Genomic DNA, 17,604 nt, shown 5'->3' on the forward strand with positions numbered 1-17,604 from the left:
AATTTACAGGAAAAAGTTATATGTCACTATGAAACACCAATTTATAAGGATCACATGTACTCAAGGTGAATAACCCTAATTAAAGTAATATGGTAAAAATAATAAAAAATGTAAGATTACTATCTGATAAGCCTGCTTGAATGGAGTTCTGTGCATTGTATTCACTTCAACATTTGCGTGTACTTCACTACGCTTTCCGCGATCCATATCTCTCTTGAAATACACCCGCTGCTCTTCCTACTTGCTTTCCACTGCAAAAATGGTTACTCAGTAACGAAACAAATCCCTCAGTAACGAAACAAAACTCAGTAAATAAAAAAAAATGAAATGGCCAAAGTAAAGACTTACCAAGAGGGATTTGTGAAATCTTTGTTAAATGTGGAGAAAGAAATTTTTGATCTGTATTTCACTTTTGGGCAGCTGTCAAAAGTGCAAAATGTACTGTAGTTGGCGTATTCAGTCTCTCTCAAGTGCAAAGAACTGTGGTAGCTTAGAAAGGAATTTGTTTAGAATCAACACATGAAAATTAGGCATATCTACCTACGAATTAACATTTGCAGCTGCAGCTGTAGCTATAACTTAACATTGTACTTCATATGCCATTAAAATGTGTCCTTTAGGGCCTACCTGCAGATACCTGCATTGCCGATAGTGTAATTATTTCAATTAGGCTAAAGCTACATAAACCATGTAATATTTAAGAACAAATATCTTTCTAGCATTATTAAAGAAACTATTTGGTTGCTTTCCCTGTAGTATTTTAAATTCCATTGCATACTCAAAGAACAACATAAATACGTTTGTTATTTGCTAAACATTTTTACATTCCGCTTGTAAAATCACTATTTTATATATTTATCAAGTAAATTATTATTACATCAGCCCACTAATATATTCACCTCAACAAAAATATTAAGAATATGAATTTTAAAATTTTATTAGGTCATTTTAGGAGAAAACGCCATGTTAAGGACACAAGTACACTGGCGCAAATCCCGGGGGGACGAGGGGGACATGTCCCCCCAATCTTGGACTTGGGGGGACTGTCCCCCAATAATCTGACTTAAAAAGTGCTTTTTGGGAATGGGATAAGTGTGATGATTTGTGTCCGACTGCCACAAAGGAATGTGAGATGAAATTGATTTCTCTTGGCCTTTCCATTTCTTTTAAAAAGGATTGTATTCTGTAATATTTCAAACTGAACTTCGTGGTGTAGTGCGTTTAGTAGTCTCATCAATATGTATTAATTCCACTTCCACTACTTGGACACAAATTGCAATAAATGCAGTATATGCCCCTCTCATCATGTTGGAAAGTTGTCTCAGCTGTAGGTACGGGCACAAATTCCAAGGAAATGGGGAGACATGTCCCCCCCCCCAACATTGGAACTGCAGGCTCTCCCAATAATTCGATTTGAAAAGTGCTTTTTGCAGATAACAGTGATGATTTGTGTCCGACTGCCACAAAAGAAAGTGAGATGAAATTAGGGATGCGCTCGAGTCGAGACATGTCTCGAATCTCGACTCGAATTCGAGTCGAGATTCGAGTCGAGACACACTTTGTAAAATTCGAGACGAGTCGAGACAAACGTATTTCTCGACTCGAATTTTCGAGTCGAGACACGAGTCGAGTCGAGACGGCTCTTAAAAATCTCGACTCGACTCGAATGTCTCGAAAACCTTTCTACAATTTTTAATATTATTTTGAAGAAAGTATTCACTCAGAAACAGCCTTGAAAGCAATTCCAGCTTTTATTCCTTCAGAAAGCTACAGAACGCATAAAATTAATAGTTAATCTTTAAAGATCAAGATTTAATTTTCAGCTCAATTCAGTTAATTAGAACTAATAGTTAATGTCGTTGTATTTCGTAGTACTGCAAATATAATGATAATAATAATAATAATAATTGATTACCTAGTTTGTATAAAACTATTATCCGTAGTCTAAATCTAGTTTGTATAAAACTATTGCGATAAAGTGAACTTCATAAATTCTCTGAATGAGCAGTTGGTAGTCTATAGTAATTTAGCATAGTTATAATTATTGTGTTTTCGTTCCCATGAACGCAATAGGGTTACGTAACTTCTGGATTATTCGCTTGCCCAACTATTCTGAGGCTTTAATATGTTGCAGCATATCACGAGCTACGGATAATATATAATGTAACATTTGTTGTACATCACATATTATGATACGAGACTATTTTCCATAGTATATCTTATCTAATATAAATAAAATAAAGAGTTTGTTTCTGTGTCTGTCTGTCTGTCTGTGTGCGACCTGGGGACCAGACGAGTGGACCGAGAGTTCCCAAAATTTGGTCACGGGTACCTTAGTCCAGGCCCCAGATCAAGACGAAGCGTTTTTTTTAAAATTGGAACCAGGGGGTCTCAGGGTGGCGTTTAGCGAGACATGTAGTAAAAGTAATCCAAATTGATCGACATTAGTGTCAAATCCATAGTTTTCACGGTCGCTGAGATCAATGGTGACACTTCCATCAGCGATGACTTGCAAATTCAGCTACTACTGTACGCGGGCCGGGTGTCAGCGGGTGAGGAATACCGAGACATGTATAAATAGCCCATATTGATTGATACTAGTGTCAAATCCATAGTTTTCGCGGTCACTGAAATGAATGGTGATACTTCCACAGGTGTTGACTTCCAAATACAGCCCCCATGCGATGAATGGGTATATTAAGCTAGTATTACAATAAATGGACTGCTTGGATGCCAAGAACTAGTACAGATAAGTACCATTCACTTCTATGAATAGGTATTTTTTAAAAGGATTTTTGTAAACACTAAGTTATAAAACAATGAACTACATACAGTAGTTATGGTTTCGGTTCCCAACATAAAAGAAATATGGATTGTTCATGAGATATTGAACTTCAACTTTCACTCTTGGAAAATTTCAATTTTGGAGTTAGGCCACTTGGCATCAAAGCAGTTCACTGTAAGATAAATACGTTCCGCACATTAGTAACATAGTTGTTCAGGGGCCTTCGATTTCCATCCTCTCAAATGAAAGCTGAACGATTGCTTGATACATGCTGACTATATAGGAGAAATAGAGTATTAAGTTTTCGAGCTTTGGTGCGTATCCGTATTTACACTCTGATATAACTTTAAGTTCACACTCAAATCGAGCTAATTGTTTAATGCATTTCGAAAGCTTTTGTTTTTATGCAGCTCATTAAGGAAAATCTATTTCATAATCGTAACATTTATGTACTAAGAAACTATGAACGTAAAGTGGACTCGACCTAGCCCCGTGGCCGCTGTGACTCAGTGGCACAGCTCTCACCCTTGGTGTGTGAGGACTCTGATTCTGTGTGTGTGTACGCGTCTTTGCCGTGGAAGACTCGGGTTCAATTCCCGGCGCGAGCTCATGTAGTTCGGATTCCACGTTAATCAGTAGGTCTACATTTCATATATCCTCGCTGCTGAAAGAGACGGTAAAGTCAAAATCAACTCAACAATATATATGTGTGTGTGCTTATGTGAATTTCCTCGTGGCTGTATGGTTAACACATACGCCTTGATCGCGGGAGACTCTGGTTCGATTTACGGTGGAAGCTCATGAAGTTGTTACCGGTATCCCACTTTAAACTGTAGATCCATGCCTCATATAACCATAGATATAATATATATGCCTTTGATACACTTATTTTCCGACTTGGAAGCCATGGAAAATTTCCGGACACACAGTCCCGTAGACCGAAAATGAGAAACATGGCTACAGAGTAAAACAGCCATAGAAATTTAAGCTTTTTAGGCTAACTTAATCCTTGTATAATGCAACTAGCTTGGCCAAGTTATAATGGAGGAAATGCTATCATTGCAACACTCTGAGAATAGAAAATGTTCGTCAGGTATTTCTATCCCTTCCTCTCCTGCAGAATGAAAACCCTGACTAAAACTCAATATATATATATATATATATATATATATATATATATATATATATATATATATAAAACTATTTTGTGTAATGTAACAAACAGTGGCGGATAGTATTCATGTTTCCTTGCAGAGGTCCTTACGAGGGTTCGCTTCCATCTTCCTCTCCCTAAGAACTAAAATAAATTAAAACATTGCTATTACTTGTTAATCTTGTACAAAGGACGCAATTAAAGTCCCAGTGTAACACCCCTTCACATTTAGATTTTTCCCCTGGAAGAAAACCAGTTATTATTGTTTCTTGATTTCTCAGTCTCACCTATATAAACATACGAATAGAATTACAGGATAGGACATGTTTAGAGTGCTTGCACGTGACATCTAACTATATTTCTCATCAAATGTGTCACAGATGAAAATTTCCGTTTGTACTGCCTCTATTTTCTGGTACATATGTTTCATTTATGTTATGTTGCTAAAATTCATTAGGAAACAAGTACAGACTGCGCCTGTGTGCCTGACAAAACGTAAATGTACTGGATAATTATTTCTTCACTTTCTTCCAGAAAAAGAAAGTAACCCATCTCATGTCGGCTAACAAACGGAGGTAGCGGACCAAAGATAGCCGTTGTTTACCTAAGGTCGTTACACAGCAGGGGTTTCATTCAGTCAGAGGGAAAAGAAAAAATAATTTAAGGTTTCTACATTTGTTTTGAAGTGCAATATACTTCTTCCTTTTATTTTAAGAACCATTTCCTTGTCATTTGTCTGCATCAGAAAAAAATGCAAAAAAAATCACTAGAATGTGCCTATTTACCCAAAGTACGTACTAGATCACTAGTTCAATAGTAAAATCACTAAATCTAGTACGAAATCATAAATGTGGCATCCCTGGGTTGGAGCGAAAGTAATGGTTGGAGTAAAAACTAGTCCGTATTTCTACTGTGTTCTGTTGTTGAATTCACAGAAATGTTCAAAAATAAATTCAAGAAGTAAAACACGATCCTACAAAAGACTGTTTACTTGCTCACTGGTTTTAGTATTGTGAACTGAAACTCAAGTGCGCAGTCATATTGAATACTTCTGTCCCTTTCTACTTTACAACTTGAGGTGGGATGAGGGTCAGAATAGATCTAGTGATATACCGCTAAAGGAAGTGCTTCAGTATGTCGTATTGCGGTATGTATTGTTTATACTACTTACAACGTTACCCCCCACATAAAATATAAATTCACCCTTTCTCCCTTCCCTTTTTCGAATACAATGAACCGACTCTTTTGCTGAAGAAAGATGCTAAAAGAAAATTGAAACATCTGTGTCTAAACTTTCTTTGAAGCGCAGTCTTTTGTATTTGTAAGGTTTTGCGAGTGTTTTCGAGATAGTCAAATCTTTTACCATGGACTCCTCCTGCGAACTGACCGTGAGTAAACACCCGATCTCGCTGTGCTCAATTTCTCTCGCACACGTGAAATGGGTTTGTTGTTTCCAAAACAAATAGGAAGTTACCTTGTGCTTTTGCATTTCTGCACGCACACAGGTACCATTGTTGTTTTAATGATCAGAAGAAATATTAAAACCATCCGATATATATGATACAAAACAGCTAACAGAGGGAGGCAAAGATAAAAGTAGGCCTATACCAAGTTTTCCGCGTGGTATCATTATGGAGGATAAATATTTGATAAAGTCACGTAGATGCGCTTAAACCTATTCCATCTGTCCTTATAATTTTTCTGATCTCATCAATTTCTCAGGAGAATACGTACAACATATGTTTAAATTCCATATATACTCTTTCTAAACTAATGAGTAAACTCATTAAGAACACCAACTGATATCAATAAACAGGAAAGAAAACAATACTTTATACTTCTATCATTTTGTACACATCTCTATGAAGCACAGCTTGTTTCTTTTCGAAATAGCTCCTTCGTGTCACAGCTGTGGTTAGTTTTGTTTTGTGTTAGGATGAAAGAGAAAAATGCAACATTTGCTTCGCGGTGAAGTTATATATATTATTAAGATGAGCGGTGATAAGCGAGGTTTAACAAAGAGTGCCTTTCGGATGCACAATTTAACGGGTAGTTGCAGTCCGTGTTGAGAATCGAACCAAAGCTATGTAAGACATGTTAATATTGAGCTCTTTTGTGGTAAAAGTGAACTTCAGAAACACACAAAAGACTTGAAAGATCAAGCTAATGTAAAGCAATTGAAAAATAGCCTACCTATCGCTGCATCTTTTTTGTGGCTAGGAACATGCAGTGTGTAGCAACAAGAATCGTGTTAAGGACTTTTTTTTCGAACATAACATTCCCTTCCACACCATAAAAGACAATATAATGTTTGTTAAAAGAAAGTGCACATAATATTTTTAAATTTTGTTTGTGATCCTATCATGCATAATTATAAATAATGCCTTTCATACTACGAGAATGAGTTCAACTATACGTCATGGCCCCTCTAAAGCGGGGCCGCGGTGGCTCAGTGGTAGATCGTACACCTCTGGTGCTTGGGAACCCTGGTCCGATCCCAGCTCGCACCAAGTGAACTTTGTGGTGGACAAACACCGTGTGCGTGGGTTTCCTCGGGGTTCTTCCGTTTCTCCCACTTTCTTCATTCCGCGATTTCACTAATTTCTCATCATCACCCTTCTCCTTTAGCCTAACCGTCATAAACGTGGGACGTAAAACTCAAAGATTTCACTTCATTTTTTCCCTCGAAAGCGATATGTTTCAAAATTATTTATTGTTAGATATTGTAAATTTACGGTATCTATTTTAGTGGACGGGAAATTTTGCATCTAATCGGATAATTTCATGGCTTCTAACAGGAATTCGCAGTTACGAAATTTGCATCACTGTCTTTTGAAAGGATGCCTAGAAAAAATACTACTAGAAAATAACTGAAAACACAAAATGGATTTGATAGCCAAATTCACGTCATCTTGGTGCGTCATCATTTTTCTTTAAATATTTGTATTTAGTATTAGATTAGAGTTTAGTGTCCCTTTCAGCATCAAGGCTATATGAGACATGAACTTACAAATTAACATGGGTTCAGAACCACAGGAGTTCCCATCGGAAATCGAACCTAGGTCTCCCGCACCAAAGACGCGTACGCTAATCATATGGACAAGAGTGTTCGATAATTAGTAATGTGTACATAAAGTTGTGAAATTGCGCTTGTATAATGGAATGCAATTCCTTCTACTGACATAAACCTTCACAATACTTAGCTGGACAAAGTATCTTTAAAAAGAAAATGTCACTCTTTATGTTTCAGGTCCTGGTTCGACTGAACGATGGAACAAATTGCAATGAGCGTTTTTGGATCCTAATTTGTGTAGTTGATTCATCATAAACTTGGTATTTGATACGGATATGAACTATTACACTTATTTGGTGTTTATTTCTAAATAATAAGTCCTAATACAACTTCATAAAGTTGTAATTCTTCTTTAGTTTGTATCACTTTACACAATGACAAATCCAAAAGGTGTGTTGTATCGGTGCAGTACCAGTTTTTCACGTTTTTCAAAATGTTCCAAAACCCAAAGAATAATCTTTAATTTCTGATATTTTAGTCGTCACAAATTACAATTTTATAATGTAGTCAATGTTTATAATTACTGGGCAGTTGGGCGTTTAAACTAATGACATCATAATAAAGTCAAAACCATAATTTTGAGTTGAATTGATTCTGAGTTTAACGTCCCGTTCAGCAGCGAGGCTATGCGAGACGTGGACCTACTGATTAACGTGGAATCCGAACCACATGAACTCCCACCGGGAATCAAGCCCAGGTTTCCCACGCCAAAGGCAAGTATGCTAACCGTTAGCCACGAAGGAGCTCCACCATAATTTTAGTGGGCGATAAGAAATATCTCGCCAGTGCTTTTACAATAAATAAAATTTTATAAGTATTAAAGAATAGTGGTAAGAGATTTTATAATAGCTCTTTTATTTATGAGATATGAGTATTTTGAAAAAAAAAAAACAACTAAAGAATAGGTTGGCGGAACCACAAAAGACTCGTAAAATAAACTTTCTTATAAATACATACGCACCTTACTCACCTTTTATAATTGCTATGCTTACGTTCTCCATAAAAACAGAAATTCTCTTTTAGTGATACTTTACACAAGATCATGAAGTGGGTTCAAATTTAATTAAAGGCAAAATACAATACAATAATCCTCAAATATTGCCTCAAGTGAGTTTAAAGATTTCTAAACACTAGTGCGAAACCGGGCTCTGCCGTTGCGATCGATTTACAGGTCTCGAGACGAAAGTAAGAAGGGACTTACGCACACAGTAAGTAAAAACAATTAATATGCCTGTAACTTTCCCCCAAATGGGTGTATCTTAAAACTAACCTCACCATTATTTTTCTAATTAAATTCTAGCCCGAAATTATGTATCATATTACCCTATTCCCATTTTGAAAACTTGACCTTAATTCAAAATGGCGGATTTCAAGATGGCTGCCATCAAGGTCATATCTAGGCTTACCATACGACTTCCCCCCAGGACTTATATGTATCCACATGGTTTTTCTTCACTTTTCTTCATTAACGCTCCGTTTACAAAGGGTAGTAAGGGACTTCTGTGGTAATCTCTAATAACCACATCACAACTCTTAAAAGTTATTTTTAAAAAAATAGAAAACATGCACCATGGCAAAAATTTGTCATCACAAGTAATGATGCATACATGCCTTCTATCAGCAAAAAAAGTTTCATTGAAATTGGAGCCGGACATTTGAGTGATGTCCCTTGTGGGATGTGATTGAACGTCACGTCAGAACACATCGCCCCCCTTCCCGGAATTTACGGGAATTAGGTGAGATGTGTGAGCACATGTGGTGCCAGCTCTCTCCAGCGACCTTTCAAGGATCATTGCGTGTATGCCAAGACGTGTCGCCGTTTTTATCCATGCCAAAGTCGACATACTGACAATTAAGTAGGTAGTCATGATGGTCTGGCTGATGTGTGCGTATATTTTAACTCGTACATTTTGTCTCGACTCGAATTTCGAGACGTCTCGACTCGAATTCGAGTCGAGTCGAGACAGAGACTGTCGAGTTGAGACACGAGTCGAGACAGAAACATATTTTCGAGTCGAGACACGAGTCGAGACAACATTTTCTCGAGACGAGTCGAGACAGGCTTAAATCTCGACTCGACTCGACTCGAATGCATCCCTAGATGAAATTGGTTTCTCTTGCTTTTTTTTTCATTTTTAATGAAAATGGTGTGCGACTGTGTGTGACGTAACCTGATGTGAAATCTTATCTCCTCCTCTCCCCTAGGCCCTAGAACACGAAGAGTATATAGACTACCCAATGTCAGTAGAACCCATCTTTTCAGTAAATGCGCATTTAATCTATTTGTAGTATCAGCCTAGGCATCTACTCATGCTTCGTAAGCTAACTAACTCTATAGCCTATGGAACCCGGAGGTTCAATGCCGCGTTCACAAAAGCTCTCCATTGACTTCTATCCTTAGCCAAATGGATGCAGTTTCTACTTTGTATTCCTACTTTTGCGACATCCATCTTAATATTGTCTTCCCATTTGCGCCTACGTCTTCCTAATGGTCGTTTTCCGACTGGTCTTACCGCTAACACTTTGAAAGTGTTCATACTTTCTTCCACCCTGGCTATATGTCCTGCCCACCTAAGCCTCCTAGACTTGATGACCCTAACAATGTATGGTAAGCCGTATAATTTATGTAGTTCCTCGTTATGAAGTTTTCGCCATTCCCCATTCCTGTTCCTCTTGGATCCTAATATTCGTCTGAGGATTTTGTTCTCAAATACTTTCAGTCCATGTTCTTCCCTCAGAGTAAGCTACCATGTTTCGAAACCATACAGAACAACAGGCATGATTATCGTTTTATATATTTTAAGCTTCAAATTCCTCGACAGAATTCGCGACGCACACAAGAGATTTTGAACTGAATAATAACATGAATTCCCTGTTTTAGTCGATATTTAATTTCTTCGTGAATATGAGTTTCGTCTGTTAATATTGATCCTAGATTTTTGAAAGTATCCACTTTATCAAAAGTATTATTTAATGTTTTAACGCATTCATAACTTGTCGTGTTACGGTCCCGACGCACTTCCATGTATTTAGTTTTCTCTGCATTTCTTTCTATTGTTCTCATAGCATCCGCTATTAAATTTACATCATCAGCGTTCGCATAATCTGGTGAACATCGTCCAACTCTAGGCCCTGGTTGCTATCTTTGATTTTCCTTATAGCGTATTCCAGGACAAAGTTGAATAATAATGGCGACAACGCATCTCCTTGTTTCAGGCCATTCTCGACGTGAAAGCTCGTGGCCAAAAATTTTCCTATCCGGACTTTACTTTGAGATTCATTTAAAAATGCCTTAATTAATCTAGGGGGTCTAATTAGAATTTCGGTATTCCAAATTCTGTAAGAATGTTGTACAATATTTCTCTCCTAACCGAGTCGTAAGCCTTTCTAAAATCAGTAAATAGTTTCTGTATTCGGCTACTTTATTCCCACTTCTTTTCGAGTATTTGGCAGATGGTAAATATTTGGTCGATAGTTGATCGATTTCGTCTAAATCCGCACTGATAATCTCCAATAATTTCATCTGCGTATGGGGCCAATCTTGCTAATAGAATGTTTGAAAGGATTTTGTAGGATGTTGACAGAAGAGAGATGCCTCGATAATTATTACAGTCAGTTTTGTCGCCTTTCTTGTGGATTGGAACAATGATTGATTCTTTCCACTCTTGTGGCAATTTTTCCTTGTTGTAGATAAGAAGGATGAGTTTGTGTATCTTGTTCCACAATTTTTCGCCTCCAGCTAAAATTAACTCAGCCGGAATTTCGTTTACACACGGAGATTTGTTCCTTTAATTTCTTTATAGCGATTTCTACTTCTATTCGGTTGGGTTCTGGAATATACGGTTCTGCGGTGTGTATCTCTCTTTCTTCCCGCACATTAGTTTTTGGCTGCGTGTTAAGCAAATCGTCAAAAAAATCTTTCTATCTATTTAAAATGCTATCTGTATCAGTGAGAACTGTTCCATCAGCTTTCTTTAATATAAGCACGAGGTTGATAGCCATTCTTAAATTCGTTGATCCATTTATACATGTCCCGAATGATTTTATTTTTACTATTATCTTCAAGTTCCTTAATTTTAGCTTTCAAACAATCGCGTTTCTTTGTTGTAAAAGTTTCGAAAGTTTCCCGCCTGATGTCTATGAAATTTTACGTGGTTATTTTATTCGGATTTTGTAGCAAACGTAATTTTGCCTGTTTTCTCTTCTCTGCTAGTTCGAACCATGGTTTGTTCCTACGTATTTCCGCGTGTTCCAATTTTTCTTTTGAGAGTGGATGCTGCGTAAGCAAAGAAAAGAATTCAATTGCTGGAATATTTTTCTCCATAATCTTAAGGTTTCATCTGTTAAATAAAGAGTATATGACATGCGTCAGTTTTCTGTAACGATTCCTGTAATGTTATTGAGATTATCATCATTTTGCTCAAATACGAGTATTGTTGCTTCATACATAATTGATATTCTTCATAGTTTTGGGGAAGTCATTATTTATATTATTATATTATTATAAAACAATTTTAACGTTGATCTTTGTGGATGCCTAATTAGAAACATACCAATTATAAATATGCATGTATTCAGATTTCAGAATGTGTTCACAGCAGTGATTTGTAATACTGGTATGTACTACTACTTCATTTACATCGCCTAATATATAATATACTCTACAACAGGTTCCCCTCAGAAATCAGATTCATCTACCGTAATATGATTTGCATTTCCCTTCTATAGAATAAGCCTTAAATCTGCCCACCACCCAATGTTGAAGACAACGAATGGCGTATTTAGGATTTTGTTTCGAGAAGCTATGTCCAACACAAGGAATGAAGTGGGCAATTGCCCGCCTGAATTTCAGAATTAAACATATTTTAATTTATGCATAAATTGAAGTTATAATGGCAAGAATTGCAGACCGATAAATTTAATATGACATGATACAAAAATTTAGGAGTGAATCTAACCTTTTATTCTATTCATACAAGAAAAAGGAAGCATCCTCTTGGCCTTCCTAATTTCCCAGGCTAATTATTCCCCGTTTTGATTTTCTTTAATTCAAACATTTCCTTGTTTTCTAAAATAACTAACAGATATAATTTTTCCTTTGTTATAATAACCAAAGTCCTGTCATGTTGATATCCGCGCAAGTAGGTGTGGAACACCAGTTTCGCTTATCAACTCTTAGTTTTGGTGTTACTGATGACGGCCGACTTGTATCAACTGACTACGGTTGATAAAGTATGATAAGCGAAATGAAAGAAAGTAACATCAAGAAAAAGAAACAGAAAAGTAAAAAGGACGAAAGAAAGAACAAAAGACGCAGTTCTTACATGGAATGAAATTCGACAAATACAGTATTATTTCTGAACAAAGATCATAAGAAAATGGAAAGTCAATGACATTCTTAGAAATGGTAAGAAGGATTATTGTTGAGCGCGGAATGCGAAAAACTAACAAATTTATTTCGGGGGGAGCTTGAGCCCAGTCCGATAGCCCCCTATATACGCCACTGAAGATAATTCTGCTCCCCTGATCCTTCACAGCATTGTTTTTCAACTTCATAATAATTTTGAACATCGCTTATCTATCTATCTATCTATCTATCTATCTATCTATATATATATATATATATATATATATATATATATATATATATATATATATATATATATATATATAATATGGGAACAGTGTTACCCCCCCCCCCAATGTTGGAGACAGATTTGCGCTGATGCACAAGTATACTAACGTAGTGTACATTCTCGCACACTACGCACTATGCACTCGCAGACTTTTGAACTTGGACATTTTGACGCACACTAAGTGACGTCAGTTCCGGAGAGAAGTGTAGTTCGAATGCGCACTTGCATCTTTTGCACACGGCCAAGGTTATACACTTATCTGAATTCTAGTTACATTAAATGAACGAGGTCCCCCAAAGTTGGCGCCACTGTATATGACCAATATTTGCGTCGAATCCATCGAAGTCGCTGAGGTGTATAGCCTTTTGATCCAAGTTCAGCCCTCATTGCCATGAGGTAGAGAAAGATGAGGTCCGGATCCCCCAACCGTTCCGATTCATTAAGCAGTTCGGAGCTCCTCCGTGGCTAAGCGGTCAGCATACACGCCTTTGGCGCTGGAGACCCGGGTTCGATTGCCGGCGGGAGCTCATGTGGTTCGGATTCCACGTTAATCAGTAGGTCCACGTCTCATATAGCCTCACTGCTGAACGGGACGTAAAACTCAAAATCAATCAATAAATCATTAAGCAGTTCCGCTTTCCAAAATAGGTACGGTCTGAAATCCGTTAAGTTCCGATTCCGTTAAAGTTCCGTGGCCTTACGCAGAGTCGTTCTGACGCGTGATTAGTGGCATACTAAAGAGTTCGACTAAAATACGTTTCCTTCACTAGTCAAACCATTAGTATGACGCTAATAATTCACAAAATGACTCTGTATAAAGCCTCCGATTTTTAACACAGTTCTGATTCCATTAACAGTTCGATTTCTAACATTTCGGATTACAAAATATTTTCGAGTCATTAATGTTTCGATTCCAAAAGCAATTCTGGTTTCGAAAACACTAACCGTTTCAAATCCCAAAACAGATCCCCGGTACAGTTGTTAGAAAAGATCATTAGAGAAACGCAACACCGAGCACTTCAGCTTTTGGACCGAACTGGTTTTTTACAATTTAATTTCAATCAAACACATATCCTAATGGGAGAAACGGTGTTCAAATATACCTTCGAAATATTTTGTATAAAACTATTCTTAACGTACAACGCCAGACACTATCCGCCTTATGCACAGTCGTTTTGACGTAAGATTAGCGTCATACTAAAGACTTGAGTACTGCAGGAAACTTATGTTAGTCGAACTCTTTAGTATGGCACTAATAACGCGTCAAAACGACTCTGCATAAGGCCCTATAAGTTTGATTTTGACATACTGGTATTAACCAAAATGATTCTGGCCGTTATTTTAGCACTTCCCTGCCATAAAACGGTATATATATATATATATATATATATATATATATATATATATATATATATATTCCGAAAAAAAACATTAAAAAATCTCCAAAATATTATCTAAGGATATGCTATTTAAATTAGTACAATCTTACAGAAAAATTTCCGGTAAAGCTCATTATAGGTATTTTGCACTTTTATTGTAACTGAAGAATATATTATGAGAATATTGTAAAAATATTTCTTTAATATATCAGAAAATATTATTAGCCAAATGCACAGAGTATATTTCATAAACACGATGGTAAGGAGTTTCCATTCATTTTTAATATCTGTTTTAAAATTTTTATTTCAACGTTTGATAAAATATTCTGGATATAATTCTAAAATGTTGTATGAAAATATTTCATTCAAATTACAGGAGAAGGTAACAAAAGCATTTCCATACAAAATTAGTAGTTGTTTAAAAAATATTTCTTATATTAGGAACGAATTTATTTTTAAAATATTTGAAACATTTTAAAAAATATATTTCATATGCTTTCTCGTAACAATAGAAAACTTTACAAGTAACATGTTTGAAACCATTTGTAAAATATGTAGAATTCATTTCCAATTCTGTTTCTTTTTCATGTACATAAAACATTTTTAGTGTTACATCGAAAACATTTTCTCTCTCAACGTTAAAAACATATTACGTTACATTCAGCACAATATTTCTGGTACAATTTGTGAAAATTTTCCTTACATTCTTTTTTTCATGGCGTTCTAAAAAAATGCACTTCCTGTACGCCATAAAAGGTTTTCCAAACATATTTTTAAAAATATTTCTGGTAAATATTTCGGATAATTCTCAGATATAATAAGGAAAATGTTTCCTCCAGTAACGGAATAGTATATTCTGAAAACAATGTAAAAATCTTTCTCTAATATATCAGGAAATGTTGTTCACTAAAAATACAAAATATTTTCCAAAACACAACGGAAAGCCTTTTCTATTCATTTTAATAACTTTTCTTTTCCTTTTTTTAAAGTTTTATAATCAAAATTGGATAAAATATTTTGGAAATAATACTGAAATATTGCATGAAAATATTTCATTTAAGTTATAAGAGAAAATTACTAAAATAGTTTTGTAAAAATTAAGTAAGATTTTTAAAAATATTTCTGAAAAATATTTCTTATATTATAAAATAATTTATTTTTAAAATATTCTATACATTTAAAAATATATATATTCAATATGTTTTCTCGTAAAAATAGAAAATATTTTAAATATCGTATTGCGAAACATTTTTTAAATATATGGAACATATTTCGTTTCATTTGTAACGGATCCTTCTGAATCCGTGACATTGATTCTTACAGTTATCGATAGTGTATTTTGTTGGTATTCCACGATGAAAAAAAAAATGATTTGCGTTTGTCTGGATATGAATTTATTAATTTTCTATAGTGTACAACCGTATTCTCAAGCTGTACCGGGTACTCACCCGTTCATTAGGTTGTAGTTCTCAGTTAAATAATTTAATTTATAAATAAGATAAATTAAAGGTAAATTTAAATTATATATATTGCTTAAGGACTATACATGATTAGATATATTTTTAAGTTCCAACATTTATAAACTTTTAATCAAAATTTAGCTACAGTAACAAATGTGCAAGCTAAAATTTTTTTTATCAGTATAGTGCATTCTGATTATATGTAATTATTTATATTTTAAACTTAGTCTATTTTCCACACAAAGAAATTAATTATTACGAATATTAAACTATTAATATTGCAAATGATGTCGAACAGTGCATGAAGGTTGATGGCTGTAATTGCTTCTCTTAATCGGTGCTTGCCATTTATGAGTACGGGCAGTTGAAATTAATAGCAACCAAACAACGGACGAGCGAAATTCAAAGAGGAAGTAAAGAAATAGTGCTGTGTAAAATAGATATTTTATACATTTTTGGATGAAAAAATTTAGTATCAACATTTGTTTAGGAATTACGGGAGTAAATTTTGAATGTTAAATATGATTCAAGGCAATAATGTTATTACAGAGATAAATTCTAGTTTGTTCATAGCTCGGCATTAGTTGTTAGGTGTGATGTATGAATATAATTTTGAAAAACCATAATCGGTTTATGCGTCGGGACGAGTGCTGCTATTATTCGTTTTAAGTTATCAAATTTACATTTTGGGCCATTTTTCCTATGCAAAATTATTGATTAGAACTTTTGATAATGACAGTAGAAGCAATGAAGTAACCTGAGTAGGACTTCGTACGTGAATTTCAGTGTAGACTATGGACTTTACACGAAGATGATGATTCGTTTGTAATACTATAATGTGGTGTTCTGACACCGTCAGATAATCTCTATCAGTCATGGGAATATACTGCAGGCACAACGAGGAAGTTTATTTGGGACTCGAACGGTGCTGGATGGTATCTGTTTTATAAGGTAATCCCTAATCAATTATTTACTTCACATGAGTTCGGATAGCTGCAGTGGGAATCCCAGTATGACTGATTAATACGATAAATTTTGCAATAGGTTTAAATACAAAGTTTTTTTTGTCTAGTTCTTAGTAGTGGCACTAGCGGCAGTGAAAATTAAAACTAATCAGTGATAAAGAAATTTCTATAAGTTTTATTTTTTTTCGTGTGTACTTGAACAGTGTGATGATGATTCGTAGTTAATTATCGGTAGCATCATGCACTTCAGGTTCATAGTGGGAATATCTTATAGCTGTAATCACGTGACAAATATAAATTCTCGATTTTCATAATATTCTAAATTCTTTAGTTGATTATTAAATTTTGTAATTAATGAATGCTAACGTACGAAATGAACTTCGACGTACCAATCATTCACAGTTGCCTGCCTCAGAAAACCTCAGAAAACCTTACGATTCATGCAATATTTAGAAATGAACCAAATTAAGAAATACAGATAATATTGTTATTATCATATTGTCTGGTTAGTGGTGCCATGCTGGAAATTGGGATTTATCTATAATCAGCTTCTAGTATAATGCAGTAATGAACGATTTTTTTTAAGTTCAAGTCAATGCCTCACATTCCATATATGTTTTCTTCATGTAAATATATCATTCCTCATTAATTTTTTCATTGTTGAATAATTATAGAATTTTTCGGAGAAGTAAATAGAGCTGGAAATATTGGTATATTGTATCGCCAATGTCATAAATCCACTGCTCTGCTCTTTCTTAACTCACGATAAATAATTTATTATTAGTAGTAATAATGTATGTGTTATTTAATGTTCGTGTGATGGCATGGCTGATATAAACTTTGTAATATTCGTCAGAATAAGTAATTATAGTGTAAGATGACCTTTAATCTAATCATTTTTTTTTTGGTACTGCAAGACAACCCTGATGTATAATATCCCAGTTTCGTAGCAGGCGCTAGCAGGCCTTATTTATATGTATTAGGTAGACAGTAATGGATAGATGAAGATACGAGCTGCTGTGTTGAGGCCAAACTCACTGTCTAGGCAACTGTCATGTTTATGCGATGATGGATGTTTCTTTGTTATTTCTGAGTCAATAAACATATTGAACAGGTTATTTTTCATTTCAATTTAAGCGCAGTTACAAATTTC

The sequence above is a fragment of the Thermobia domestica genome, chromosome 14 (assembly GCF_964235325.1).
Source record: "Thermobia domestica chromosome 14, izTheDome1.hap1.1, whole genome shotgun sequence".
NCBI classification, from domain to species: domain Eukaryota; kingdom Metazoa; phylum Arthropoda; class Insecta; order Zygentoma; family Lepismatidae; genus Thermobia; species Thermobia domestica.